Genomic DNA, 27,998 nt, shown 5'->3' on the forward strand with positions numbered 1-27,998 from the left:
ATTCAGTCAGCTATGCATAAGCTGATGCTCATTCTCCGTGCTCTGGATATTTACATATTTTTTTTCTGTACTGAATCTCTGATCCCTAAGTCCTTGGGTGGGGAAAGAACTATGTAAGTAAACCCCCCTCAGGGACTGAATTCGGAGTGAGAATACATAGGGTCACCTAGGGCATGGAGAAATCCTCACAGATGGGGATGGTACTCCCATATGCATGTCAGTACCTGCCCTTTTTCCACTTACTCCTCCTCTCCCTAGGATGGTGAAAGTAGTGGTACTGAGGAGAGGGCAACAGTGTAAGAAAAAATGCAAAAAGCTTGCTTCTGGAAGGTGTAGTGTGCCAAGCTGTATGGTCCACATAAAAAATGAGATTGGAGTTTGTTGAAAAAACCCCATGCAAAACCTTTACTGATATGGGAACTATTTTTAAATATTTTGCTGGTTTTTTGTTTTGGTTGTTTTTTTTTTTTAATAGGAAAATCATTTAAATCGAGCTGTGGGAATAATCAAACAAAAGAGCATAAACTTCAAAGGCAGTGCTTTGTATCTTTCAAACTGAGAAGTCTGAAAGAGGAAGAAGCGAGAGTAAACGATTAATTCTGATCTGAGATTGTTCATGCATGCGGAGGACGTGGGTTTCCCCTGGCTTCCCGGAGCCAAACATCTATAAACAGGGTCTGGAGGGGCCCTGGCTGACCTCCCCCCTAACCTGCGCCGCCCCACCACGGCCGCGCTTCCCCCTTTGGTGAGCTCTAATTAGCTTGTGCCAACAGAGGTTTGAACCAGAGCAGGGAGGGGGAAAGTAATATATAAACTTTAAAGACAGCTCATCCACCACGTGCAATTTGTATTTTACACCTCATGAATTTTAACAGCTGAAGTTATAACTTAGCTGTTAACCCGCAGTGTGCCGGCACATCTGCCTTGGCGGTCCAAGGACGGAGGCCGTGCCAGCACGTCGCCACAGCTGCAGGTTGCCCCACCGCAGAGAGGCTTTCCTTGCACCGCTCCCCTCCCTCGGCAAGCAGGGCTGGGGTGGAGGTGCAGCTTTCCTTGCCTTCTCCCCCAGCTCTAGCGCTGCAGCAGCCAGCAGGAATTCCTTTTTCTTCCTCCTAAAAAAGCCCAGCCACTTGTTCAAGCCCTTCCTTTCACGCACATTCAGGCTGAGTATTTGAGTAGCAAATGCCCTCCAGATACCACTAATCGGCTGCCTAAAAACAAAATAACAAACATAAAAAGGCAGATGACTGCAGCACAGAGTTAAAAATCACTGCACTGCTGGCAGGCTTTGCACATAGCCCTAGCTGGACGGCTACATGCTTGATCTTCTGCGACTGTCATTTACGCTGTTATTAAAAATTGTTGTTGTGTCTCTAAAACAACACCTCAAAACACTTGGTGGAATCATAGAGAAGTTGGCTTTTTTATAACATGAAAACTGCACATGGAGGTGAGAGCTGGGACCTCTGCTCCCTGGTGGTGTTTCATTACAGGCATCGAGACTATTAAACCAATTTCCTCGCGCTTGGGTGTGAGGTGTTTGTTGGATTTCCCCAGCCGAACAAACCAGCTCAGAAGCCTGCAATTCATTAGGCAAGTTATCAGGCAACAGCCTCCCCTGCTCTCTCTTTGCCATGCCTGCAATCCCTAACTTGCAGCTTGCTTTTTTCCCAATTTGATACCGCAGGAGCCAGATTCAAAATCTGTGCTTAGTTGAGTGCAAGTTGCTGTGTGAGCAGGAACTGGCCGTGCTGCCTGCAGCCCTGTGGGTTCAGCCCCTGCTCCCCAGCCCTCTGCAGCCACCGGGGATGGCTATAAATGAATGAAGTCAGGTAGCGGCATAGCTGCGGCAGCCCAGAGCTCTGCTGGGACTGCCCTGTGCTCCACGGCAGGGTTATCGGTCACACTGGCAGCCAGGAGCAGTGGGAGCTGGCTGGGAGTGAGCTTAGCTATCTGGAGGGCACGGTGCAGATGTAACCCCATGGCCAGCCAGCCTGATGTGCGCTGTCAGACCTAAGTGAGCTGTCAGCCCCTTAGCTAGCACACTCTAGCAACGTCTTAAAGTGAGATGATGCTTTAAGACAACATCTTAAAGTGTCTTAAAGGCAAGACAATGTGTCCCTTAATGCAACCTAAACTAGCCAAATCTGGCTTAGGGTTGCACATCAACACCCCCTTCCAGAGGCTGGCAGCAAGGATGTGTTCCCAACAGTCCTCCTCTATGTCCTGGTTGCCACAGAGCTGTGCTGAACTTCTTTAATTTTCAGTCTGTACAGAATTTCTGATGAAGGGGAAAAGCCTGAAAACCGCTGCTGAGGACTTGCTTTCTTCTGCTGTGCTGAGAGGGACCCTTGGGAGCTGTCAGTAGGCCAGAGATTCAGAGCCACTGCCCGTAAACTGAGTCGGCACGAGCTACCACCCAGCCTGAAGGTGTCAGAGGAAAACAGTACATGGGGTCAATTTTTATCATCTCTCATCAAATTCAGAATCACAGATGAACCAAGCCCCACACTGCTGTCCTGGAGGCCTGATGATTTTGCAGGAGGCTGTGCTGACTGCCTGTACATCCAGCTGCTGCCTGCTCCCCCCTCCTTGAACAAGAAGCAAGGAAAACCAGCAGGCACTGGTGTGGCTGTAGCTGGACAGTTACCGATGCTGGAGTCTGCAAGACTTCTGCTGAGGCACGGCACACTCCTGGGAGCATCCCTCCCAGGGGAAAATCTGGTCTTTTGGGAGAGCTGCCATGAGGCAGGGATGGGCTCCCCCTCCCCTCTGTCTCTCCTTTTACCCTTCCTTTGGGTAAGGTTATGACAGCGGATGACAAAGAAGCTGCGGATGCTTGTTGGTGCTGTGCTGTGCTGTGCACTGACGCTGGCGCTCGGTAGTGCAGGAAGGCCTTTTCTTCCAGGCCTTTGCATTTGCAATTTGAATTTAATCCCGTGAGCTAAAGATAGCTCTGGCTCGCCTATTGTTCCTCCAGCTGGCAACAGCTTTATTTCTTTGATGCTTTCAGTTCTCGGTTGTTTCCAAGGAACTGGCAGAGACACTTTTAATACACAGCCTGTCCCAGCCCTGTATCACGCCGGTCACTGCATTCACCCTCCTGGCCCTCCCTTTGGTGCTCTGCCTCCCGCTGGCGAGGTCTCCCGCAGGGGCTGCAAGTCTCCTTCTTGCTGACACGAGCTTCGTCTGCACATACCCATGATATCACCCCCCACATCCCCTGGCTGGCTTCAGGGCTGCTCTGCAATGGCTCCTCCAGGAGCTGGAGTCTTCCTTGGGAACAGACCTTTCACGAAAGCCTTGCTCAGGTATTTCTTAATTAGCCTTACTACTTGTTACTCCACCAGAAGAAGTAAGTGATGTGATCCTTTCCTATATTCTTGGTGGCTATTGGGGTTCATCTGGGTACCTCTCTAACCCATCCTTTTTGCGTGTTTCTTTGGTAAGGATTTAGTCGTCATTTATTTCAGGAGCTTTCTGTGTCGCATCAGCTGAGGAACTGCGTGCTCTGCAAGGTCACTGAATGCATGTTTGTCTCTCAACTAGTCTGAACAATGATTTGAAGTGGATTAATGTCAGTAAGCTCTTATCTCTGATTGCTTAGGTTTGTATTTGGTGTATGTGCATCACACACGTATGTATCATATGTATCATACATGTGCTGTGTATGTGATTTGACGCCTTCTAATTTCAGGGACAAAAACTATGTGCTTTTCCAAGAATTGAATTTGGGACTGTTCCATGCTAATTCATGTTGTTAATTAGCTATAGCAGGCAGCCAATAAAGCAACATAAATGATTTCAGGTTCCTTAGGAAATATGCCAATACGAACGCAAATACCGATTTAGATGTGGAATTTTTGCAGCGCCTCTCAGTGAAACTCATTCATTAAATTAAATAAACGCGAAATGGTTGCAGGCTGCTGATGAACAGTTTGTGAACTGGAAAAGGGAGCACACTGGATCAGTAAATCCCTCCTTGGGCATATCAGCAGCTCTCATCCCACCGGCAGGAAGGGTGGGGAGAGCCGTGCCTCGCTGAGGGCAGCAGCCAGCCTCCCAGCACCGCAAGCTGCAGCAGAGATTTCCTGGCTCTGGCAGGAAGCGCTGCTGGTTCGTACCGCTGGCGTGCCGCCCAAAGGCTTGCCTGCTGTCATAAGGCACAGAGCTGCAAGGAACTGCGTGGGAGATGAATTAAAAAAAGAAGAAGAAGAAGGAAAAAATAAAGTCAGGTTCCAGAAGCGTTCAACAGGGACACTTCCTTTCCCACAGAAGAAAAAGCCGTTCCTATGTGCAGGCAATATTGCAGAAATCGAACACAGCACAAGGGGAAATCTGCTTCTGGGCTCCCAGGCAAACTAAGGGGAGTATCTGCAGCCTTTTCCCCCTTTTCTGGAGATCATCCTAGTGCCACAGAAGACTGCATCTGAGTGAATGATATAAATACTGCTTTTAAAAGACTTTTCTCCCCTCAACCCTGCCCCAGTTCCTGGTTTGGCACAGAATGGGGAATCTCAAATGAAAGCACTCTGCAGCAAAGCACCAACCGTTTGGAAAACTGGCCATGCAGGAGTGGAAGGAGTGCAGATATTAGGGATCAGACACTTCAGCAGAATGGAAGCAGAATATGAGAAGTTTTCCAAGAGTGGGTTACCAAGTGGCCTTAGGGACAAACGCCAAAAATATTAGTTATGCTCTCAATCATGTGTGTCTTGGCCTTTGCATGGCTTGCAACCCTAGGACTGGGAATCGGATCTCCCCCTGCAGCCTCTGGGACTTCTCCCACACAGCTGCTTGGGTGCTTTTCTCCAGGTCCCAGGCATGTCAGACTGCGAGGAGCTTTATTTTGTCCCTGATGGCAAAGGAAGCAGACACAGGAAGTCTTGATTGTCTTGATACAGTTGTTGCTAAGTAGTTCACATCAGACACAATTTCAGTATCCCCAAGGTGCTCCAGGAAATACATGTACCTGTGCTTTACAGGTCACTGCTGTACTGAGTCCATGCTAGTCCTGCAAGTATATCCACCTGGCACCCCTTAAAAGAAAAATAACACACTGAAGCAATTTTTTATCATCAATATTACACAGGGTAACTAAAGCCTTTGTGGTTGGGCTTCAGTCTGTGATCACTAGCAGGCACAAAAACTTAGCAGAAAAGGACATGTCTGACAGAAAGAAAAAATAAGGGTCTTCTCCCTATTGGGAGCCTTGAGGAAGACATTATATTTGAGGAGCTAGTGACATTGAGCAAGCCATGTCTGCTTTACTGGGGCCTGTCCTGGGGAGGCTGCAGACCCATGTACGCAGCAACATGAGGGAAAATGCTGAGATGTATATTGGTGTCACCGGTGGTGTGCTCTGGCAGACATCCTGAAAGATAGAATGTCCCTACCTGTCGGAAGAAGATAATATGATTTTTTTTGTCATGTGAGGTTAAAGGCACCATGCTACAGGAGGGAGACCCATCCCCTCACTGGTGGGATCTGCAGTCTGTGCTGTGGCTATTCAGCTGGAGGCCAACTGATGCAGCACGTACGTGGGGTTTCCAGCACCTGAAAGGACATAATAATTACTTTATCTTTGTATTCCTCTCCTTATTTTATCTTATTAATAAAGCAATATCATCATTACACTACCTGCTGTCGTGCCTTTCTTACTGACATCCAGAGAGAGACCCCTGCACCTCCCTGTGCAGAATGCCCTCTGATTCCCCTTGATGTCCCTCAGAGGGGCTTATCCACGAGGAGTTGGTCCAGAGTCTTGCAGCCTAAAGAAGACGGAGGTCTGCGCAGACTCGGGACAGGAGCTCTGCTCAGGAGGCATACAGAGAGGGCAGAGTGCAGGCAGCTGTGTAGGCAGCGCGTTGCTGCTTCGTGTGCGTGTGATGGGAGTGAGGGTGAGAAGCCATGAGGGCGCACAGGGGTCTGGACAGCTAGATCCAGGCAATGGGGCCGCTAATTCAATCCTCCCACTTTACAAGGAGAAACAGCTGTTGCTGCCACTGCAGACAGTGCACGCAGGAAAGCCATGGTGTTGGCTTCCCAGCCCGGGTGATCCTCCTCCTCCCAGACCGCCGCCTGCCAGGATGAATCACGCTTGCTGCTGGAGCTGGGGCTTGGTCCCGTGCCAGGAACGTACTCCAGAGGGAGACCGCAGAGAAATACAGAATAATTTGCAAATCCATAACCCCCCACCCCCCCGGTTGCTTCTCAGTAGGGGTCTCTCAGCAGGTGCCAGAGTGTGTTTGTAGCAGGTGTCACCTGCCTGTGCGTGCTCCCAGGGGACAGACCCCTGCGCCAGGTGACCTGGCAGGCCCGTGGTGTGCCGGGGACAGGCTGTGAACGCCCGAGTACATCGCTGCCGGTAGCTGCCTGTGCACGGGATGGGGCTGCTTCTGCCGCTGGACCTTGTGAGCCATTAGCCTGAGCGCATGGTAACATGGTGCCGCAAGCAAAGAGGAACCCTGCTAGCCATAAAATGGCACAGAAGACCCCCAGGAGTCTTGTATAACAGAATGGTAGAGTGTAATGAATAGTCAGACATATGGTAAAAATGAATTAATGTCGAGTTGCCATCCACTCTGCCATTTTTTGCTTTCAGTTTCCCTGCTGTGCCTGTCTCCTGGCATCACTGAATCTTGATTCAGGGACAGGCAGCCAAGTAGCTTCCTGTGAAGCCAACATCACATCCTAAGTTGGCCAACAACTTGGTAGTGCTTTCTCCTGGCTCCATCTGGCTGGGACTCTCTTGCCTGGCCTGGTGGAGAGTGACCCAGCCTCACTGGCACGGGTCTGCATCTCCTCCCCTCTGGTGGGGAGTCACCTGCCCTCAGGAGATGCCACCTGATGTGGAGCCCAAGTGCCTTCAAGCAGGAGCTGCTGTGAGCACATCAAAGCAAGTCCTGGGTCTCAGGCCTCATCACCTGCAGACACAGTGGCCTGAATCCAAGACTGCAGGAGGTTCACCTGGAGCTCCTGGAGAACTCTGTGGATGAGGTGCAATGGTTTGTTTGTTGTCTGGGCAATGAGTCAGTTTCAGCAGACTATGTCCTGGCAGAGTAAGGCAGAAAGGTCCAGTCTGGTGGAGCAAACTTGCAGGAATGACTTTTGAGAGCCTGTATTGCTACAGGCAGCACCAGGGCATACAAATGGATATATGTGCACGTATGAGTGCATGTGTGAATGCAAGTGCTTTGAGTAATCCTAATTTTCCCACCAAGAAGAAAAAAGAGTTACATGTGCCATAAGTCAGTTTAGGCACTGTGAGGACATGCTAAAAACTTCACAGCCTAGTCCAAGAATTGGACTAGAAAAGGGCAGGAATATCACGCTCTGCCTTCCTGCTGCAGCCTGTCCTTCCACAGGCATCTTTTCTACTGCACACAGCACAGATGGGCTTCCTCCAAAACGACTGTGCTGCTTCTTTGCCCTTGGCTGGAACTGCTGCTGTATATGTCCCAACTTGAACAGGCCTCAGGAGGTAAAACAGAGGAGCAGGAGTGCAGATGAGCAGCTGTGCAGGCAGGGGCTGCTCTCTGCCACGGGTGTGTGGGGAGCCTGCCTGCCTGCCTGCCTGCGGGTGCAGCTGGAGGAGCAGTTTGGTGGCAGCGCTGAAGGATGAGGTGGGCGTTTGCATGTGCGTGTGTGAATGCATGCATGCGTGCCTGCGACAGAATATGGAAATGCTTGTGTTACAAGAGTGAAAGAGGAGCTACAGCCCAGAGACACATATTTGGCTGGAGCTATGCCAAAGCCTCTTCGTGCTTCTGGGTATCTCTGTTCTGGAGAGGGGAGCATCACACCCGCTTGCCTCACCACAACACCCGCAGCCTTTCGCAATGCCTGGGAGGCAGTGCAATTTTAATCAACGCTCCTCGCTGAAAGCAAGCCTCTTCTTTTTCAGTCAAAAGTCCTCGCTGACTTAGAAACAGCTGTCGTGGTACAGCTCCTATTCTTGGATTTCTTGGAAAAAAGGGAGTGCTTGTAGGGGCTAAAGGGCAGGAGACAGAGGTTGGGGAATTGTGCTCTGCTGCTGGCTCAGCCGCTGACTTCTCGTGTGATGGGAGAGAAGTCACTTATTTTTTATATTAAATAGGAGGTGGGGAGAGAAAGGAAGAGAGGAAGGGGACAGTGTTGTTAAGCAACCTTTGTGAAACAATTTAAAATCCACAGTGGAAAAAGCCATAAATGTCACATCACATTTGTTACTGAGCAGCGGCGGCCACAGCTATGGCTCACAGATAGCCACTGTGGCCAGGCCAGCCTTGGCTGGCTGCTCCCCTGCCGCCAGGACCTGTCCCTCCCATTACCGCCTCCCGAAGTCATTTTTATTATCTAGCAATCACCTGTGACCCTGAGATATTTTTAATGCCTGCATTTTTAGTGCTGTTCTGCGGGCGTGGGGCTGCTCAGCCGGGCAGCCTCCTCCCCCCTTGGGAGCCAGTGCTCCCGCCCCAGTGCAGGCAGCCTGCTCCTGCTGCCCACAGCAGAGATCAGACACAGCGGCAGCTGGGGAAACAATTGGGTGCCAAATTAGAGCGGCTCTTCAAGTAATTGACTGATGGAGCAGCGCGCCTACTTAAAAAAAAAAAAAAATTAAAATACCCCAGTTTCGCAGTATGAGTCACCGGGATGTTTGTGCTCTGAGCTGTTTAAAAGTCAGCCCACGGTGGAGGTCAGGGGACGGAGCTGTTTTGCTCTGTGCTGCTGAGGCTGGCCCCTCTCCTGGGAAAAGCCCGGGGTTTGCCCAGCCCTGCCGGGGAAGAGCGGCGAGATGCTCCAGTGGTGCAACCCGGCCGCACGAAACTCAGCTCCCCTCTGACCATGCGCTCAGCCCCCGGCTCCCGCGGGCTGGGGGTGAGACCCCCGGTAGGGCAGCCGGACACTCACAGCTACTGACACACCAGCAGCCACCGAGACAGCTCTCGGTGGTTTTAGTCAAGAAGTCAGGAGGGGGAGCTTCCTGCAGACCCGGGCTAACCTCGCAGCTCTCCGGCTCCGTGCCGTGGCTCTCGCTGGCACGGTGGGTCCTGCCAGCAGCCAGACCCCCAGCCCCGGAGCAGTGCTGAGCATTCCAGCCACAGGGGACAGGAAATCTGACCTTAGGCTCTTTAAAGACCACATAGATGAGTTTCCCCCTGCTTTCCACCCACCGTTAACACTTTCACAGCTTTCTTGCAGGAAATAGCGTTACAGAAAATGAGAGCAGCGACAGTTTCACATTATTACAGGGCTCTGGGAGATGGGGCAGCAACAAAACCTTCTGATATCCTGACACAAGAAATAGAAATTATTTCTGAAGTTCATGCAGTACCATGTGGGCAGTCAAAGCCAGCAGTAAGATACTCTCACTCATTTTCTTTCCCACCCTTTCTAGTGGAAAGAGGAAAGAAGATTTCTGCATGTTGCAGGTATTGTCATTATTATAATTTAACCTGGTATTTAAGGAAAAAATCTAAGCAAGCAAAACTGCTTCAGGGAACTACCCAAAGCCTTCCTTGACTGTCAAAGAGGTGGCTCTGAGCGTAGTGAGTTGTTGAAGGGGTAAGGATGTCCTTCATCATTGTGTTGTGCCTTGTCTTCCAGCTCTACTCCCAAAGGGGTGAGAGATGACCAGGTTCAAAACAGGCTGGCCCTTCCATGCTTGCTGGCATCAGTCTTCTCCTCTGGAGCAAAATACAGAGCAAAAATTCATCCTGAGTTTTCCATACAAAACTTTGGGCCTGGCTTCTGAGGCCAGGCTGCAAACAAACAGAGCATGAGACAATCGCTGTGGTCAGTGCACAGCCATGGGCTGTTCCCAGACGCGACCTGCCCTTTGCTTTCCAGGGGCTTTTGCTTCGCCCTGCTCAATGTCAGAGCAGTATGCCCTCACCCTGCTGCTCTCCACAAGCCTGGTTTTCAGGCAGCTCCCAAAGCCCTTTGTAGTTCAAAGTATTTTGTTTGAGGCTTTTCTTTTTGGACTGTCAGAGCAACCCAAGTAACGTGGGCTGCAAAGCCAGGCAGCTGAGCGCAGTTCTTCGTACTCTCCTGTTTCCTTATCGCTGATGTCTAGCCCTTATATATTTTTCATGGAAGACTGTGCTGACGGTGCAAAGGTGCCTCCTTGCCTTCCCCCAGGTCTGATTGTTTTCTCTGGTTTTGCGTACAAGGGGGTTAATTAGAAGCTGGCATCTCCCCCCACCCCCACCCCCCCACCCCCCCAGCTCATGTGGAAAGGGATCTGGAGCCAGCAGCTAGAGGGAGGTGAGGGAGGGATTAGCCCTTTGCAGGAGGCAGAGCCGGGGGGAGCATGGCTCCCTGGCCCCCTCCTCAGCACTGTGAAGACTTTAGGTCTTTCCCTGCCTAGCTCCAGTGTGGATCTTCCAACAGAAGAATGGGCATCCCTGGCTGTCCAGAAAGAGATGATGGCGCATCCATGGGGCTCCTCCACATGGATTTGGCTGCCGAGGAGACTATCTAGTATCCTGGGGTTGGGTTGTGGGGTGGGGGTGCCTGATTTTGCCTCTATGCCAGCTCTACCAGATGGCTGCCCTTTTGCTGTTCCTGTGTGAATGGGGAGTGTGTGTGTGAGAGAGAGAGTGTGAGAGAGTGTGAGCGTGTGTGCGAGCAAGCAAGCGCTGGCTCATGCTATTTCCTCCCTTCCCTTGGGGCTTGACTGGGTCCCTTTTTTTTTTTTTTTTCCCTCCTGCTGCAGCTCTAATAAAAAAAAGTGGCTCAGCCAATTCTCTTGAACCTGAACGCAGAAGGAAGGAGACAGGGAGTGAAAAATGTGAAATCAAATAGGATTTTTTTTTTCCCCACCCAGACGCAGTTGCCAGGGAGTGGGGCTGGGAGCACTGTGGCGGTCCCCCACCAGTGAGTGGAGGGACAATAGTTATTCATGCTGGAACCAGGAGCAGGAGAGCTGCTCTCTCCATCTGAAAGAGCTCGTTACTTCCTCAAGTTTGCTTAAAATACAGCTCTAATTACCTGTTTAAACAATAGCTCTGTCCCTTTCTTGGTCTATGAAGACTGCACACATTTTAATTATTGGAAAGACCTTGGCCATTCACCTTTCTGAGGTATTTAATGCTTCCAGTCAAATGCCTGCCCTGATGTACTCTGTAACTATGCCACCTCTCGAACTCTTGCCGGTGGGAAACTGCAGGATATCGTTGGTGAAATGACATTCTCTGGCAGTTTTTTTTTTCCTGCATAATCATGGTATTTGTGTTAATTTTGCTTTGCTGGGTACATTAGTCTTTGGCTCCTAAACAAGAATACGCAGGCCCTCCTCCTGCCTTGCCTTTTCCCCTGTGCACAAATGAAAAATAGAGCTTAGCTTGTGTCTTTATGTGTGGTAATATTATAATCCTATAAATGGATGCCAAAGCTGTTCCTGGGATGGGAGTGCCTGTTTTAGAGACAGTGTAAGCAGCAAGGGAAGGGATCTCCTTCTCCTTTATCAGACACCAATCCATCCACCCCAGCATCACATCCCCTCCCCACAAAAACTCTCATTTTGGGTATTTCTCTTCTCCTAGCAAGTGGTGGACTGGAAAATGCTTCCAATTGCAGAGTGGTGCAGCGAGGAATCCTGCTGAGCTGAGTGCCTGGAGGCGATCGAAGCACTGCCATCCCGGGGCTGGATAACCCAGCTTTCCAAGGTCTTGGCTGTGCAGCTATGGGAGCCTGGCCAGCAGGAGAGATGCTGCAGCTAACAAACATACTTCCTCAGGGGCTCTTTCCTTGCTGATGCCGAGCGAGCACAAGCTGAGATGCTCTGGGAGCCAAACTCTCATCGGGTGCCTGAGCTGCTGGCAGTGGCATGGGGTGAGGGCAGGCCTATTCCCAGCAGGCAGCAACTTCTTCTGGATCTCTGTCAGCATGCATGAAGAGCATCCCTCTGCCATGCTGGGCCCAGGCAATGAAAGGGTGGCAAAAGGACTTTGCTTCAGCAGAGCGCCTGAGAAGGGGGCCAGGATGCTCAGAAGAGGGGAAGACACATATTTGCAGTCAGAGGGAAGGAGGCCAAACACTGCCCAGTTCATAAGTCTCAGCCCCTGAGAAACCTTGTCTGCGGGGCTTGAGGCAGCTGGCTGGGAGAAGCCCAGAGTAAACTCAGCAAGCTGCCCAGAGGGCCTGGAGCTGTAAATCTCAACTGCCTGGATTTAAAGAGCTGGCAGAACTTTTCACGAGGTTAGAAAAGTGCTGGAAAGGCGGCAGAAGAACACCTGGCCGTTTCATCCTCCCTACACCACAGTGCTTCTGCTTGGGGTTTTTGCCTTCCCTTCAGGAGTTGGTGAAGCATAATGGAGCCTTTTGGGATGGGAAGGTACTGCTCTGATTTAGGGTAATTGCCTGTATGTCATGATTCAGCGCATCAGTTGAGCGCTTGTCCACCTCTGGACATGATTAACTGGACATGATTAACCGTAAAGACCACAGGGATTTTCCATGGGACTTATGCATGTGCTTCCCTGCTGTGCTGAACTCAGTTCCCTGTTACTGCTACTGGCTTTGGTGGGGTTGCCGGAGAGCAAACAGAAGAATTCAGCCCTTTTGTATCAGATCCTCCTTTGTTTTATCTGCCTGCTGAAATTGCAGAGATGGAATATTTCAAAATATTTGCTCAGCTGGCCATGAAACGCAAGGGTTTCTTCGGGGGGAACGGCTCATTTATTCTCCAGCCAGATCAAGCACCTCCAGCTAATGATGAAGCATCACGGCACACTGAAGCCCTGCTAATGGCAGCGTCCTGAGGAGTGAAGATAAACAGTGGTTGCCGCAGCATGGGGGGATGCCGATCCCTCCCCTCCGCTGATGACAGAGGATGAGCGAAGGAAAAGGGGAGGGGGAAAAAACCGTGCTGCTCTGGATGCCCCAGTTTTCTTGTGCTTTTTTAAATTTTATTAATACCTCATAGCCTTACCAAAGCTAAGCAAAGAATCCCTTTCATCCACTGGTCTGTTTTCTACCTTTGATGGCCAGCCTTTCATTTTACTTTGAGGTATCCCCCCTCAGAAAGCTCCTCGCTGCCTAGCCAGCACATTTGTTCCTCTCTGGCTGGATGCAGATGTGACCAATTTGCTTCCCCGACACAATGCAAGTGGAAGCAGGGGCGGAGAGGGGAGGAAGGTCTGTGAAGCTGAGTCGTGCAGCAGAAGGCAGCAAGAAGAGTGCCGCACTATTTATTCCCTTGCTTCCACCAGGGTCTTCAGTGTCCCGGCAATGGTAAATCTTAACTTTCATGCTATAGTGCAGCGGGATGCAATTTACTTCAAAGACAGCATAAATCCCCAGCTGCTGCTTATATCACAGGGCTGTTAGATAAAAAGGGCTTATGTGTTTCTGTCCCAGGAACAGGTTTGCACTTTTCAGCATGGATCTCAACTGACCGGCCTGCGGTTGGCCTAAAAATCTCACAAGGGCCACAAAAACTAGGCTGTTCCCTCCCTTGTGAGCCATCCAAGTGCTGAGCTCTGCCGCACTGGCCCTGGGAGCAGTCTCCCCACAGCCAGCCCCACCATTGCATAGCGGTGACTCCCCCGCTCGCCAGCTGGATGGAGAGGGAGGGAAGGCATGTGGTAGGCTCTGGGATTATTTTTTTTTCACCCTTAGGAAAAATGCTAGTGCTGGGGTGGGAGGGAAGGAAGCAAATTCCTCCGTCTTTGCTACCGCAGCTGTCTTGCCAAGCAGAAACCGAGAGATCACTTTGACCAGGAAAAGCTGCCTGAGAGCTGGGTGCTCCCATTGCAAAGGTGGGCTGGGGTACCCATGGTAGTGTGGATATATGCCCTGCCTCGAGAGTAAAGGGCCTGGCCCTCAGCTGCTGTGGGCCTCTTGGTCTCCATGAACTCCACAAAGTCATGGCACTTCACACTGACCCCGGGAGCTTTTTTGTTGCTGTGGCAAATGTCATAGACAAGGGAGTGTTACAGACCTGTTTAGGCAAATGGAGAAGGTACATTTCAGAAGCCATAGAGAGCTTGCAGAGCTCAGACCCTAGTGTCAGGAGCGACCTGGGCAAGTAGAGCCCCAAATAATTTCCAAAAGTAGGACTTTGGCTCTGTTTAAATACTATTTATCCACCCCTTGGCCAGGAGAGTGTTTCCTCAGCCCAATTCCAGACAACTGCCTTGCCCAGGAACACTGGTCTTGTGTGCTACCAAACAATACTCAAGCTAGAAAACATCCAGTTAAATTTCTAAGAGTTTAATTTCTTGGCTAAACATGGGAACCTAGACGTTTTCAGAATATTGCTTTTGGAGTGAAAGAGGAGAAAAGAAATCCCTTCTGCCCTCTGTAGTTCAACCATATTAATAATGTCTTACTTGCAAAGCTGTTTACGCCTCCCTTCCCTTCTGCTGGGATGCTGCTGTGTATCTGCCCTCATCAGAGCGCTGCTATTAGCTGGCTTCATCGTGCAGCGATGCTTCATCGTTAGCCAAAGTTGCTTTATCTTCGTGAGGGAGAAATAAGCTGTTCCTCACAGAACCACCCATATTTCATGGCCAACTAAGCAATATTGCAAAAACATTGAGATTCCTCAATTTCCTTGATCATATATAGCAGATGCTGATTTGATGCTAGGAAAACTGATTAGCAAACCCCTTCTTGGCTAGTCTGTCATGGCTCTGACAGCCCCAACGCAGTCAGCTTGTCCAGAAAGAAAAAAATAGAAAGACTATTATCAAGTGCATTTTTCATGCAGTGAGAAAGAGCGTTTCTAGCTGCCTCTATGCACTGAAAACAAATTTCCAAAAGCCCGCATAGCAAAGTGCTGGGGTTATAATCCACTCCTGTGCAATATTACCTTCAAATGCATTATCACTGGAAGTGTAAAATCCAGCTCCTCTCCTGCTGGAGCCCCACTGTCATTAATTGAAGGCTTTCCCCAGCCAGGAGCCTGTCTAACTTGCAGGGCTGGCTGTGAAACCAAGGGCATTACTGGATGATGCTGTCATGCACAGCCATGCAGGTCCCTTTTAAGGGAGCGGTGGAGCCGTTGTAACAGGGGAGCTGAAATCTAGTGTGTATAATTTCAAGGAAATGTATAGGCTTGCCGAGGCTAAAAATCAAGATCAAAAGTTCAGGGTTAAATTCAGCTGTCGGGTCTAGATAAGCTTATCTCCAAAAAGTGGATTATGAGAGATCTGCTCTGGGCTGAAATGCTTAACTGGTGACCTGCAGGACCTGGTGCTGCTCTCCTTCCCACCAGGGCTTACCTCCAGATCTGCGTGTCTCCTGCGTTTCAGATGCTAAAGACATAGCAGGGAGGCGGGAGGCGGATAGCATGTCAGGACAGCTGTGCTGTGGCCCCAGGCCTCCCGCAGATTTACGCGCTTTCGCTTAGCCTGGGTGTCCCAAAGAGAGCAGCGAGCGGTGAGCACCGTGGTTTTGTTATTACACAGAGGCCTGATCTGGCAAAAAGGGAAAATTACAGAATTTTTTCCAAGCATTCTTTTCCACTCTCTGGAAAAAAAAACCCAACAGGCATGCCTGTAATCAGCTGCAGGAGCGGAACAGCCCTTTTCATTTATTTTTAAATGTCCTTCAGGACTGTCTGGTTAATAACCATGCTCCATGATGCTGTGCTCCCCAAGGGGGAAAAGGTGCTGCCTGGGAAACTCGTGGGGGTTTTTCCCTGAATTGATTGCCCTCTGCTTCATCCCACTGGAGACTGGGGAAGGGAAGCATGCATCCAAAGGAAGCAGGATGGTGGGAGGAGAAAGGGGCAGCAGCAATCCTACCTCATCCCTGTAGCTGCCGCAGGACCGGCAGCTCTGCGTTCAGGATGCTGCGGAGCGTTGCTGGTATACAGAAGGCTCGCGTGGCTACAAAGTGCTGTGGCAACAGTGTGTGTCTAATTCCAGCCTTTCGCTTAAGAGGGCTGATAAAGGCATCACACATTTGAGGTGTGCAGCATTTGCACTGCGTGCATCGCACAGCTGTTAGATCCCATCGGAGGTGTTTGCAGTGCAGATACAACAGGTTTCTGGGAAGGGCAGTAAATGGGGAAAAAGACCATTTGATCAATCGTCTTGCCGTCTAGTGTTGGCCTTTGTAGGGAAAAATAAATCCATCCCTTTAACCTGTCCCTCTTTGTAAAACACATGCAGAAGTTTCCAGGATGCAGCATGGAGACGTGGCTCTTCGTTAAACAGTGAGGTGCCCACTCACCCAGCCAGCCTGTTGCTGCAAGAAATTAAGACTGAAGCAGTAAAACAAGCCTGGATGGCTGCCAGCAGCAGGAAAACGTGGCAGCGCGGGAGGATGAGGCTCCTGTTGGTTTAGACCTGAGGTGCCTGGGTACTCCCTGGGGATGGTCAGCACCTGTGCCTGCCTCCTGCTGCCCTCCCTGGGCAGGGCCCTTCTTTGAAGAGAGGACTGAGCTGCCCCATATCTCCCAGGACATTCCTCTCTCGGAGCTGACAGTTCTTGCAGAGCAACCACGTATGCAGAGAGGCTGGAGGGAGCATGCCACAGCACCCAAGGAGTGCTACCAGCACCCAGTGCCACCCCTGCTACAGCCTCTTTGGCTGCATGGCATGCCAGCAGCTCCCTCTGGCCCTTAACACAGCACGCTGGAGCCTCTAGCTCCAAGAGAACCCTGCACGCAGCTTTTTCTCACAGTATATGATTTCTGTGCAGAGACACAGATGCATGCATGCATACATGTGCCTGTGAGAAAGTTGTATTTCAGCCAAAAGGCAAAGTGTCTCATACTGGAGATGACAATGGGATGTATCGAAATGCAGTAATGTGAGTCATTGCCACAGTGTTCTTGCTACCTTAAAACAATCCAGAAATGTTTGAGAGACTGAAAATTAGATGTTTCTTCTTAAAAAAAAACACAACCAAACCCCCAAAAACCAGAGCTGCTTTAAGGGTCTGGGAATACCAGTTTACATTTTTAATGCTCCTTATGCTGTTCCTTTCCTTGATTACTTAAAGGCAGATGATGAGATTTTGGCAGAGTTTATTTTATTTTGAAAAGCAAGCTTTTGTAATATCTAAGAATAATAGGAACATTCTCAAAGCTTTACAAACTCAACGAGCCTTCACTGATAGTTTCACGTAAAGAAAATCAAGATGCTGCAGCAGGGAGATCCTGAAAGCAAAACGACCTTCAGCTCCTGTGTCCAGGCCCAGCCACACGTGAGCCTTCAGCTGAGAAAGTAAAAAGGAGACTCATGGAATGAAGTTATATTTTTTCTCCCCAAACCCTGTAGCTTTTCAAATACTGCTGTGTGGAAGGCTGATGGAGATAATTCCCTGAGCTAGTCACTGATTTACCCCACAGAAAAGCCCTAGGGAAAGGCTTTCTTGAAGATGGCTTCATATTGACATTTTTATTTGCATTTTGAGGGCCAACAATTTCTTTTTTTTTCTCCTGGAAGCTAAAAGATGGTTTATTATGCAGTCAGAGAAATCTGAGACACTGGGCCCCGGGAACAAAATGCCACCCTGTATCACAAAACTTGTGATAAAACTGCAGGATTTAGGACCTCTGTTGCAAAGTGAATCTACTACACTTGAGTTTCCAAATCCTACTCTGCTGGGCAGTGTCTGGTGTGCAAACATCTGATGAGGCACCAGAGCAGTAGTAGTCTCTGCCTGCCAAAAATAAACGGGGAGCAGGGAGCTTAACTCCAGCTGGACCTGGTTAATCTGTGCTTAGATTATTTCAGTTGCGCCTAGGATTAAGAAATGCTTTAGCAGGGACTAATCTTACCCAGCGGACAGCATGTCTGGCTGACTTCTTAATCCCATTGCTTGACTCCTAGGACATGGCTTCCAAGGCAGATGGGCCCCTAGCATCCCTGGGCTCCAAGCATCCCTGCGGCCAGCCCCTTCATGCATGGGGATGTGCCCCTTGATGGGGCTGTGGTGGGGAGCCCAGATGCAGTTTCAGGTCTTTTGCACAGCATCACTCTGGTTTTGATCTTTCTTGCTTCCCTCTTTCCCCTCCATCTACACTAACCAGAAATCAGGCAGACGGCTCTTAGCACATGGCAAGCACAGCGCAAAGTGTTAGGCAGGACAAGACACAGCTACATTAATTACCCTGATTTTCTGAAGAGATGCCGTAGCAGAGGATGAAAGGGAAGACAGCTGATAGGAGCACGTTCTTTCTGCCAAGTGATGCTTTGGGCTCTGCAGTGATACTTTTTCAGGAGTGTAATGAAGTTGGGTGTGTTGATCCTGAGACAACCTTCTGGGAAGGTAACTCCTTCCCAGCCTCTTTCCCCTGGAGAGAAAAATAAGTCATGGGACAGCTGCAATGGAAATCCTCCATTTCAGGGGAAACAAGTAAAAAAAAACCCACACCAAAACCCACAAAATACGTTTTCTGCATGTTTCAGGAGAAATGAAACATTCTTTGCACTTTTTGGCAATTAAAAAAAAAATAGCAAGAGGATTTTACTAGTAATAAACCATGCAAAAAACTCTCCAATTTTTTGTTTGCAAAATTGGCAGAATTATGAGCGGCTGAATTTGGGAAGCAAAGTAGAGGTTTGCAAGCATGAAACACTCATGTGGCTGGCATCCAGCAGCTCTCCTGCCAGAGAGGAAAAGCCTCTAACACAGATTATCCAACAGTTTATGCAGCTCAGCTTCAGCGGGGAGACCTTTATGACAGCAAACATCCCAAAAGCCCTGGTTATGAAACCCCAGAGCTCATCCCTGTGGTGCTCCCAGCCCCTCCCCACAGCATCACCCCGTGGCATCCGCACAATGCAGACTCCCTTGCCTAGCCTCCCCCTCCCCAGGGCTGTTCAATTCCCAAACTCGGACAGTGCCCAAAAGCACTGCTGAGCCATAATTGATGCCTGAGGTGATAATTACAGAGGCCCTTGAGAGGAAGGCAAAAAGAAAAACAAAACCCCTGCCCCAAACAAATAAGCAAAGCAGCAGCAACAGCAAATAACCCCCTGCACTATGCAAAAGAGACAATAAATAAAGCCAATTAGCCCACAGACTTAGTGCTGGCTTATGTGGAGCGAGTTTGGCGGAATGATGGGCAAACCCAAGAGCTGCTAGCCACAAAAGCATCTCTCTGTCCAACTCTAAAATAAAATAAAATAAATCCCAAAACGAGGAAGGGTGGTTGAGGTGATGCCAGCAAGAAAGGGTGAACAGAAGGGCAGGTTCTGCTGGGGCACAGGCATGGTAAGGAAGGAGCCCCACTGCTGGTGAAGACCCTCCCCTCCTGCCCAGGAGAGGCTCCCACCCGCAGGGGTGGCTTTGCAAGCACCATGCTCTTAGCGCCCGTGCTCTGGGCATGCAAGTAACATCGGGACAAAAAGATGTTTTTGAGGGATGAGGACCTGCTTTGTCAGGTCCTATGGGCAGCTGCAGCCGGTGTCCCTCCCTGGCCCCACGCAGCACCCAGCAGGCAGGTCACAGCTGCCAGATGGGGATGCAGTGGGGAAAGAGCCAGACGTTCAAGTATTTAAGGCCAAGGTTAGGAAGGGATTAATGCAGCCTTTCCAAGACCTTGAACTCTTCTCCTAATCTGGATTTACAGCTGTGAATTCATTGTTGAGACCATTTATTGTCCCTCCTCAGTTTTGCAGCCCTCATGTCCCTTGCAATAAATGACCTTGTTGGCACCTCATAGGTACCTTTGCACATCCCACCCTTAGTAGAAGCTACCCAAAACCACAGAGCTTTGGGACCCAGATACACAATATGCTTCTGTGCTAAACACACCACAGTGTCTCTTAACTCGCTGACAACCATTATCCAGCTGCTGAATGAGCTTTATTATAAGCAATTTTTGTAAATCATATTGAAAGCATAAAGTCAGAAGAAAAACAAATGGATCTCAGGTCATGAACTGCAGTAACACCTGGCAGGTTGGTTAAAAAAAATGAAGCTAGGGAAGTTGTTGACACAAGATCCTAGGGTGATACATTACAGACATCAACTCGTGTGTCACACCCAAGCCCAGGGCAGGGTTTACCCAGCCCTCCAGCTGCAGGCCCGATACCCACCTCAGCTGCCTGACACCCGTCCCGCACCTTTCCTTTCCGGGAGCCTCTCAGTGGCTTAGCTCAGAATGGGCCAAAACCCAAAAGATTTTGAGACGTGGCACAAGCAAACTGGAGGTTTTTTGACCGAAAAGGTTTCCAGTCCAAGGAAGACTGGGGCAGACAGGCACTGTATTGGTAGCGGTGCGGTATTAGTTGGCGGTTCTGTTGCTTTTCTCCTCCGATGCTCGGCGAGCTGCTGCATCTTTGCTATTGCAAGCAAGCAGTGCGCCAGGCAGGGGAGTTGATAAATGATGCATGTCCCTAGGTTGGTGCCTGTGTGTGCTGTGTCACTGGATCAGAGCCGTGGCATGGGCCATCATAGTGGTTTGATCTGCGCATTTTGGCCATCGCTAATTAAAAGCCCTCTGGTGGTGACCCTAACGAGCCAGGCAGCGTGCCGGTGGCCAGGGCTGCTTGCTGCTCTCGCTGCAGAGGGCAGGACCCGGCGGTGGATGAGCACTGTACCCAGCATTCAGGCGGTCTTCTCTGGCTTCGCTGGAGACCCTCCCGGGGAGCTGTTGATACCCAGCAATTCGCAGCTTTGCTCCGAAGGGAAATCTCAACAGGAAAGGGTGGGAGGGAGGCACAGGGCAGCGGGGTGGCTCCCAGGTGGCAGTAGGGTCTGTGGGTGGCAGCCCCCCAGATGGGAAGCGTGGGAAAGGAGGGCAGCCCAGGGGTAGCTGGGGGGTGTTGGAGAAGCAGCGGGAGCATCGGGGTGTCAGGTAGTGTCAAAGCCAGCACCTTTGGAAAAAAAATAAAAGGCAGGGAGGAAGGAAGCCGGGGAGCCATGCGGGTGTGACAAATTAAAGATTAGCACTGCTGCACGTGGGGATGATCTGTGTGGGCTTTGCTGCCACTGGGGGTTTGTCTCACTGCTGACTGCCACTGACATCACATTGTGTGGCACATTTCTGATACATCCTCCAGCCTTGCTGGAGTGGCACAGCCAGTGCCCTTGCCACAACACACGGCTGGCTGTCACCCCACGGGCCCTGAGCATCCCTCACCGGCCCCGCCAGCCCTTCCAGCTACACCCATTCATTAGCGGTTCATGACTTGCAGCCTCCTCTTTGACTGAAATCCTGCAATTACTCAGTGTGCCGGCTCAGACCTGGCTCCTGCACGCACCGTAGTGAAACAAAGGCGAGTGGGAACAGGCAGCCCAGCTGCCGCTCGCTCACCCTGCAGCCATCCCCGCGGGGGCGGGCAGCTCGTGATGGGGGAACAGGTACGGTTCATGTTTCAAGGTGAAATGAAAGCAGGAAGGGAAGGAACCAGATCACCCATGAGCTGTAAAAGAAAAGGAGGTTTTGTTTTATTTAATGCAAGGCCATTTTGGCCACTGTAAAGTATCTATCAAAATGGAGACAGAAAACAGTTCTGCCTGAAAACGCCAGGGCCAAATGGGCTTTGAGACTTGCTTAGTCCTGAGCCAATTAAAACGTCATAATAACGCAACCTCAAAAAAACCCAGTGTCTGCTAGTTATGAAAGATACGCAGGAAAAGAAATCATTCCCCAGCTAGAAGTGTTTACTCAAATGGCTCTCCATGGGAAAATCAGTCAGTGAAAAGGGGAAAGTAAAACCCCACAAAGCAGCAGTAGGCTAGGTGCAAGCCTGTACTCAGCTCCACATTTGCAGTGCCTGTGCTGGTGTCCTTGGAGCTCTCCAGGGGTCCAGGGGGTGTTCACAAGTCTGGGAAGGTCCTGTCTGCACTGCAGGACTGTGGCTTTGGGGTGGCTTCACTGAAATGACAGTTTTAGCCTCTTTGTTGAATTTCCCCCCCTTGATGAGTCTTTGGGAGACATGTGTCCCCCAGGTATATCAGCAGTAATGGAAAGTGCCACTGTCACTACAGGCACTAACTCATCATCTTGACGACCCATCGATCCCTGGAAGAGTCGAGTGGAGGGTAAAATAAATGTGGTTTGCGGGGATGGGAGGAGAGGAAGAGAATACTGAAGACATTTTGCTTTGCTGGACACCGAAATAAATGGAAAACTGGCCACTGACTTTAGTGGACACAGGGCTGGACTGCACCCATGCTCACCAAAAAAGAGACATGTTGAAAGGCAGCTCGCAAACACTCTCATTCGCCGGTGGAGGGAATCCCAGCCATGTCCCTCTGAAGCTGCTCCGAGGTGCCAAGGCTTGTGCTTGGTACTGCCTTGCTCTGAGGAGCATCCTGGACCTGCCTGGTGCCAGATGGAAACTCCCACACACTCTCCAAACTGCAGGTGGCCCCCAGGGCCAGTGGGGAAGACTGACCTCCCTACTCCTGGGCCAGTGGTGCTGCGCAGTGGGGGCTGGAGAGGGGGGGTTTCCTGGAGGGAGTCTGCGATGCTGCAGGCTGCAGTGAGCCCTCGAGGCCAGCCCCTCTCCTAGGGGCCAGCTAGCTGCCACAGCCAAGCGCTGCGATGGAGCTCATTAGCCCTGCTGTGAGGGAAGTTAATTAGCTCAGGGAAAACGCTGTGCTAATTTGCCTAACCGACTTTTGGGACCAAGGTTAACCCGCCAAGCAGGCTTGGATGCACTCCTTCTGGCCGGGGCCTCCTGCATCCGTGCACGCAGGAGGGGGGATGCCTGCAGGCTCCAGGGTTACTTTGGATGTGTTACCCCCACTCTCTGAGCCGTGCTATCTCAGGTATCCTGGCAGGGAGGACTGCTACCCTGAGGCAGCACCAGCACTGCTGTGATGATGGCTGGTCCCCCTTGGCCGGCGGGTGGAACAGACTTCGTTCTTTGCTACGGCTGTGGGCACGGCAGGACGAGTATGGCGTGCAGCTCTGTGCCAAGCAGCACTGCCATGGCATGCTTTCCTGCAGCCGCTGCACATGCAGGATTTACAAGTCGTGTGGTTATTCCTGCCCACCTCTGTCCCCATCCAGCTGCCCCCTGCTTCCATGTTATGTGCTCACTGCCCCACAGGCAAGAGCTTTTTTTTTTTTCCTTCTTTATTATTCCCCCTTGTCTTGGAAGACTGTAGAACTTGGACAGGACGATTTGAACAGTGTGTTGAGCAGATGGAAGCAGGTCCCTAGCTGTGGCCAGGTGGAGGGAGCACTCAGCAGGCTGAGGCTGGGCATGGCAAGCTGAGAAGCAACTCCTGGCTCTGCTAAACGCTGCTTCCTCTCCACCTAATGCTAAAGCAATTGCTCTTGATGGCTTTAGAATCACTGTTTTTGGCATGCAAGGGCATGGCTGTCCTCTGCTCCACGACCCCAGGGGAAGCTGAGCTTGGTTCAGTGCAACTCACAGCGAGGCAGAGAAAGGAAGAGAAACATGCATAGCAAAGAGACGGGAGAGAAACAGGAGCAGGATAATCTTCAACACACGCTTGCAAGCTTGTCTAAAAATAGAAGGTGAACCATTCCCTAGTAATTAGCCAGGAGACGGTTTTATTTGCAGCAATGTGATTTCAGCAGCAGTGCTTTTGGCAGGAGATGGGAATATCCCAGCAGCTCTAACTTTGCAGAGCAGGAGAAGACTTGCCTCCCCCTGCCAAGGGACTTTTCCCACAGACAGCAGGTGAGCGTGGGCTCAGGTGTGAGTACGTGCACGTCTTCCTCTGCTTGCCTGGATGGAGGCGGCAAGAGGCCAGTGGAGAAGAGGCATCCTCTCTGCAACAGCCTGCTGACTGTTGTATTAGATGCTCCTCAGCCTTTGCATTGGAAGAAATGACAAAGTCCTTTTATGGGAAGAGGCAGCAGCATCCTTGCATAAGGGCTTGACCCCTAAAGAGGTTCTGGCAAAGACAAGCAGTGCCCAAAGTCTCAGCAGGGAAAAACGGCATAGGGACTCAAGCTTGGATTACAGCAAGGACCAAGCCTGACGCACTCACCTGCAGGTGCCTGCTGCAGGTCTTTGCATCTAGGGGAGGTGCCGAGGGCCGTGTGCCCCCCAAACCAGAACATGGAGTCAGGGCCCCTTTTGAATGATGGGTGGCGGGTGTCAGGCTGGGCTTTCCCAGCCAGTCATAGTGGACGTATGCTGGGTTAACACCAAGGCTGCCAGGTAGCTTCCCTTCTGGCCTTTCTTCCATGTGGCAGCAAGAGCGGGGGGCTGCCCTCCCCTCCAGCCACAGGTTAGAGGAGACAGCACAGGGAAGGAGGGGGCATGCCTGTGCAAGGGCTCCTCATGGAGCAGCTGGCATCTCCTTGCTCTCACAGGAGCCTCCGTGAGCAGTTGAGGGCTTGTGGGGGGCACAAGTGGCAGAACTGTCCCAACCTGGCTCTCAGGTGCCCCTGGGGCACTAGGAGAAGGGAAAAGCTTTCCCTGGGAAATGCCACCAGCTGGATAAGCCTGACAAAACCAGGAATAATGTTAAAAAAGTGGAAACTCATAATTTACATCCTGCTGCTGCTTACAGTGGAAGTGGGACTGGAATGGACTCAGCTTGGATCTGGGGTGTTTCATGCATGTTAAGGGTTCAGATAATGCATTCTGGCTGCAACAGAAAACTAAAGTGCAAAGAGCCACCTCAGCACCATGTCATCCCTCTCCTGCTGGTCCAGCACCACATACCCCAAACCCACTCACACCCCATCAGAGGCAGAGAGGAAGGACAGAAGGACTGGGGGGACATTTTGAATGAGGAGATGTGAACTGCCTGTGGAAAGCCTTGTGCTGCAGTCTGACAGCACAGCCCTGCGCCACGCAGTGAAACAGCCCATCCGCAGGGGATGGCCACCACTGTCCCATGCTCTGCAGGGGTGTGGAGTGCTGTCACCTGCATCATGGAGGGGGACAATATCCCAGGACTTTTGCTTTCCAGACCCAAGGGGTCATCACTCTGATAAAAGCATCTGGCTGGTCTGGTTTTGGCAGAGTGAAAGCCTGATGGCAAGAAGACAATGTGCCGTCTGACCTACAGCCAGCAGCTCTCCCTGAGCTGGGAATGAATCCATTGCTGAACGAAAGAAAATGAGCTTTACATCCTATTTCACGCAATACTCGGCTCCTGCTGTCATCCTGTTGATTTTGTGGCTCTGCAATCAAGTTTAACTTCCCATCTTTCCATCGCCCCCATTGCTGCCCGTGAGGCCTGTGCAAACAGCGGGGGAAGCAGGCTAATTGCCTCTGGAAGAGGAGCAGTGATAACAGCTACCCTGGAAGAGCCGTCACAGGCCTGCAGTTAGCAAACTGAGAACACAGGGAAAAACACCCCCCTCTCCCCGGCCACTCTTCTGAAGGATTACTTGTACCCATAGGAGGGAGTGTTGCTCCGGAGTGCCGGGCGCTGTGCTGATTTGTGAGTGTCCCCTCTACTGGGACACGATTAGCTGGAAAATTTACTAGTCGGGAGGTCTCTCCAGGAGCCAGTTTAAAGCCGACAGTTCCTCCGGTTCGCTCCTGCGTGGCGCAGCAGCTGTTGACACTGGATAAAAATTAAGGAGCGGGACAGGAGCAGCTGGGGCACGCTCCCATGCTGGTGGTGGGGACAGGAGCGTGGCCGTGGCAGGGCGCTGCCTTGTAGTTATGCTGGGGGTTGCCGGAGAGCCTCCAAGCCATGCTGATGCTCTTCTTGGAGCCAGCACCCTTGGTGGTGGGGCAGGAGGGGGGCTTGCCGTGAGCCCCAAGATTGGAGAGGTCATGTGGAGCCTCGCTGCACTGCTGTGCCCACATCCACCACAGGCTCCCTTACTGCTCTAGCCCCTCTGGAAACTGTGTGTTGGTGTGTGTCTCACCTGCAGATAGGGTAGAGACGTGCAAGATATTTGCCTTAATTTACACCTGGTGGGGCCAGGTGTGCACTTGTCCGGGGTGCAGAGAGGTGATGCAGCCTACCTGGGACACAGAGAAAGGGCCTGAGCTGTTTCCTCTTTACCTGTTTTTTTCCCTCCTCCCCCTGCCTGTCCCTCTGCCCCTGCCATACCAGCCTCACACATGTACCCAGCAGCCGCGGCCAGGGCTGCCACTGCTGTTCCCTGTGCATCCTTCCCCTGCCCCCCTGACTTCAGGGATCCTCCTGCAGAGAGAGAAATCCTCCAGGGAGGGAAGTGGCCGTATGATTGCACACTGATGCATGAATGCAATCAGCCCAGCCTTTCCAGGAGTGCAGGGAGCACGTGGCGAGGGGACGCAGCCTCCCTGGGAAGATTATACCTGAGACGCATTAGAAATGGTTGTGGGGATTTTTTAAACTGGTGATAAAGAGCTAGCTTGGAAATAAAAATCAGTGACAGACAAAGAGGGCAGGGTGAGGCAGGGGCTGCCCCAGCTGTGAAGCACCAGGCTCCTCTGACATGCTAGGTGGCAAAGAACTCATTTCTTGATTTCCTAAAGAAAGAAAAACAGTAAAAGGACCAGGAGGGGGATGGGGGTTAATAAATGCAGAACGCCCCATCTCGGTGCAAGCTTCCCCTGAGTTTGGGTGAGTTTCTCAGCTCTGAGTCTCTGGGAGTTAGGAGGGGTGGCTCCCAAGTACGCTCTGGCTCCCAGACCAAAGCTTGCCTACTCTTCCCAAATGCAAGCAGGGAGGGGTGTGAAGTGGCGAGTGAACTGGGGCTGCTGATCCATGCTTCTCTTGCTGGGAAAAAGCAGAGCAGATGTGGGAGAAAAAGCCAACCACAATGCTGCTGGATTAGCAGAGCTTTACATGACAGGTATGGGAAATACCTGCAATCCCAATCTGTGCAGCACAGTGTTTTAGGAGTGGTTACTACAAACAGCTCCATTTGCACAGCATTTCCCTGCCTGTGCTCCCGTCTCCTCCTCCTCCGTGGCCTTTCACTGTGGGCAGCTCTGGTGCAGCAGCCTGCTCTGCTCCTCACCGGCAGGATCCTGACCTTAGCAGCTTTAACTGGTGCCGCTTCACATTTCGAATGACAGTCAAGCCCTGGAGCAGAATTGGCTCCTGGCATTACTCTAGCAATGTGGCTGGGATGATGCCAGCAGCAAATCTGGCTGGGAATGTCTGCTATTTCTTCAATAAAAGAGAAGTTTGAAAAAAAAAAAACACACCAGCCCGGCATGGCACAGCAGAGCGGTGCCCCCCTGGCAATGCCAGCTGTGTGCTGCCTGGCACAGGCCAGCCAGCGCAGTGGACAGATGGTTGCTGCCCATGCTAGCACATTGCTATTTTGAGGAGGGACTCACTTTTTTCCTCCATCCACTAATGCATTTCAAATATCAATCCTCCATCCACTTCTACATACTCAGCTATCAAACGGCTTGCTAGGAAACCTCAGACCGAACCAGAAACATCTCTCTCACCAAAGTCCAGGGGTACCCCCATATAGCACGCTTCCAGCCTCAGAGACCAAACAGCTTGCTCAGGGCCACACTGGGGCATGGGTGTCAGGGCAGGGACTGGATATCTGGATAAGCAGCACCCAGCTCTGCTGTCAAAGGATTATGACCACATGCCTCCTTTGCTCACTCCACTGAAAACACAGTGGCGAAGCCTGTGGGTCCCCAGGCTAGGCTCTCCTGAAGCCATCAGGGTGGAGCTCCCTTCATCAGGACCTGACTGGGGACCCAGGTTCCAGCCCCAGGCTCGCAGCGAGTGGTGGCACAGCCCAGGTTAAAGAAGGCATATGGGATGGAGGAGAGACCTGCATCGCCTTTGCTCTTCCTCCCCTTGGGACCACCCACGCCAGGTCACTCAATGCCTTTCACAGTAAATGCTTCCTAGCACCCGTCAGTGAAAGATGGGACCCTGGCACCCACTCTGCAAAGCTAAAGCTGCCTACAGCACTGGGCAGCTGCAGAAGGCTGCAGAAAGCCTGGGGCTATTTCCCTTCCCTCCCTGCTTTTCCTGCACACACACACCTGTGTACTTACACAAGGACATGGACACTCTGTAGGGCAGGAGCAGTGGCCTCAGAGCAGTGTGGCAGCAGGAAGGAGCACAGCAGGCAGCATGCAGGCAGGGGAGCTGCTGGGCAGTGCTGCGGTGAAATGGGATTAGTTTGGGGGAGGGAAGGAGAAAGAGAAATAAATGATCCTTGTGGTGAGCTTCAGGACTTT

General features: G+C 51.3%; 1 long non-coding RNA gene across 1 annotated transcript in view; it reads right to left on the reverse strand.

The window, feature by feature from the left end:
- Positions 1 to 444: 444 nt before the first annotated feature.
- Positions 445 to 27,998, reverse strand: part of LOC308058489 — a 35,205-nt gene continuing 7,651 nt past the window's right edge. The window contains exon 2 of the long non-coding RNA XR_013925848.1: positions 445 to 27,919. This is a non-coding gene — a long non-coding RNA (uncharacterized lncRNA). The remainder of the gene's footprint in view (positions 27,920 to 27,998) is intronic.

The sequence above is a fragment of the Falco punctatus genome, assembly GCF_963210335.1.
Source record: "Falco punctatus genome assembly, chromosome: 2".
Taxonomy (NCBI): Eukaryota; Metazoa; Chordata; class Aves; order Falconiformes; family Falconidae; genus Falco; species Falco punctatus.